This window comes from Echinops telfairi, unplaced genomic scaffold (genome assembly GCF_000313985.2).
Source record: "Echinops telfairi isolate 266 unplaced genomic scaffold, ASM31398v2 ScPeMD7_18;HRSCAF=68, whole genome shotgun sequence".
Lineage (NCBI taxonomy): Eukaryota > Metazoa > Chordata > Mammalia > Afrosoricida > Tenrecidae > Echinops > Echinops telfairi.
This window is the reverse complement of record NW_022103915.1, coordinates 95456371-95459316: the sequence shown is the minus strand read 5'-3', so window position 1 is coordinate 95459316 and position 2946 is coordinate 95456371.

The following is a 2946-nucleotide window of genomic DNA, read 5'->3' as shown; positions in this document are numbered from 1 at the left end:
CATACGTAGATCTCGTTTTATTTATTTGCCTCAGACCATGAGTATTTAGAAGCTTCCCCTGAATTTCTATAATCTAGAGCTGATGCCACTCCCGTTCTAGTAACCAAACAAGTTTTCCTGGAAAAATAAGCAAAGCACGTGCATCATTCCATTTGAGTCCTTCTAAATCTTTATAGCGCATGGAAGAACAGCAGAGAAATATTTATCCTCTCCTCATTTCATGACTTACAGTCATCTCCAAATAGTCAATGTTGTCATAAAAACAATATAAAGGGAGACAAACTTAGTGATCACTTCTCTGCGGCTTTCAACTTAATTTCCGTTTCATTGACCCAAACTAGCAGGTACAAAGCCATTGTGAAGTGTGAATGAAACTGGTGAAAGCCAGGCTCAAACGCAGGTATGGACCCAGGGCTATTCATTTGTAGCCATGATCACTTAAAGTGATTAGAGAAAGACAGGTTGTATGTACCCTTAGTCTGCAGCCAAGGTTTGTCTCAACTGCCCAGTGAACAAGGGAACCAATCAAATTCCAATGTAACGTGCATTCTGACACATTTGGATGTGGGTGTATTTATGATTTTGGCAATTGTTAATACCCCATGCAATGAGATGAATGTGCACTGGCAGCTTGACGATACAGGAAAGGGTGAGCGGTTTCCCTGCTTCCACCCTCAGTGGCCATCCCAGCTATCTGCCCAGTGCCCCCGAGAGCATCATGGCTCTGAATGCTTACTGGCCACAAATCTTCCTTCCTAAGGTAGTCAATCTTTGGTCCAAATTAAAGCTAACTGAATGTTTTTATCTTGGGTTTTGCTTGTTTAGTGAAACCAGATTTCCCTCATCTGCGAAACACATGAAAAAAGTCCAGAGAAAAATCCCTGTTTCAGCGAATGTGTAATGTGTGCTAATTACGTTTGACGATGTATAGTCTTGAAGAGAGGTCAGCTATTTCTTTATCAGTCAGGACTGTCTATGGGTTCTATCAAATGCCCCAGGTCAGACCACAACAGAACAAAAGACCTATCGCCGTCAGTCCATTCTGACTCAGCGAGACCCTCTAGGACCCAGAACTGCGGGCTTCTGAGACTGACTGACTCTTTACTAGAGCAGACAGCCGCATCTCTCTTCTCTGGGCAGCTGGTGTTTAAAACTGCTGACACTGAGGTTAGCCACTCAATTTGTATAACCACTGTGCCATCAGGGTTCCTCAGGGTAGACAAAAGCTAGGGAGAAGGGGGGAGGATGAGGTAATAGAAAAAAATGAAACTGAGAATCAAGCAAAGAAGAATGAAAGAGAGCTATAAAAAAAGTGATGTATTTTGGGAAGCGGTGGAATGTCCCTCCTTCAGTCTGCATTTGCACTGTGTCAATTTATCAAACCTTTTTGCATTATAGCTTTAACAGTAAGGCTCCAAATCTGCCTCTCTTTTATTTCTCCCTAGACGTCCCTCAACATACCCTCCTGAAAAAGAAACTTTTGCTGGACAGAAATAAAAATCCCTCCTTAGAGAAAAGAATGAAACACTAGGAATGTGTAAACAGGAGTGGTTCCGGCTTCAACGCAATTTCAGGGCCAGTGCTGACCTTCAGGAGCAGCACTCAGTGAGGGCACGGAATCTTCCCAGCCATGGATCAGCTAATGTGCCCACCACATTTACCACCAAACTTTTTAGGGGTAAAATAAGTTGTAAGTAATTATAAACCCTCTTGTATACCACCACTAAAACTTCCAGAAAGACATACAGCAGAAATGTAAAACTTTCAAGTGGATTTTTTTTTTCATTTAATAACTCTGAAAAATATTTTTCAGTGCTCATCATTAATGATGACAGTGTTTTTTCAACTATGAAAAGCCTTTTTCTTCAACTATTAAATTAAGTCTCCACCTATCTAAAAGCACATATAAATAATCAACTACGTTTATGTTTTCCTATCCTAAACACATTTCTTTGGAGGGTTAGTTTTTAGAAATACACAGCCAAGATGGCAATATACACAAATAGTTGCTTTTAAAATATTAATGCTATTTTCTATTGTACCACAGGGTTTACTGTAAAACAAAACCAAAAAAGTGCCAGGGATAGTAAATACCATTTGTCCACTGATAACAATTTTTATCTACTAAATAGGCTGATCACAGAAAATTATCAACTCACAGGTGCTGACCAGAAAGCCTACTTTAGGATAAGAATTTTAGAGTGGTGGGATCAAAATGGTGTGACTAGTTCTTTCCCCTCTAACTCTACACAAGTCAAAAGGCATTATTTGGCTGACCCTTGAAACATTCATGACAAGTCCTCTTCTGGTTTCCAAACTTGCACATGTACTAGGGTGTTTATGAAGCCATCTGAGAGGGGCAAGCAAGTGTCTTATTCCTCTTTGACAAATCAGAACAAATAGAACCTTTCGAGGTGGAGGTCATTGTACCCTCGCATCTCGGGGCCGCTACATGATCTGAGGTCACAACTCCTGTTGGTCCCTGAACCACCGAGGTGATTCCTAACCCCGTGGCTCCGCCTCTAGCCGTGATGACAGTGGGGATTGCCGCCTTGGTCCTGTGCAACACTCCCGGCCTTCCTTCTCCTCGGCGGCCTAACGTGAGGGCACGCTCAAGAAGACATACACACAGACAGGGTCTTTCCCACCACCGGGTGTAATTAGCACGTGTTACAGCTTCTTTAGAGTAACCCGGACCTCAAGCTTGAACTCTGCTTTGTCAAACAAAAACCACACAGATTTTTAAATCCAATTGGAAAATAAACATGCACAGCACAAAAGGAGACCTGGGAGTCAATGGATGGAACTTTAACAAAAGCCTTGCCAGAGGAGTGTCCTCCCATAAAAGAAAACACCAAATCAAGCCAACTGCCTACTGAACGCAAGTATCGGGCCTCCCCTATTTTGTGAAGCAGAATTAACACACAGAAAACACATCCACAGCAA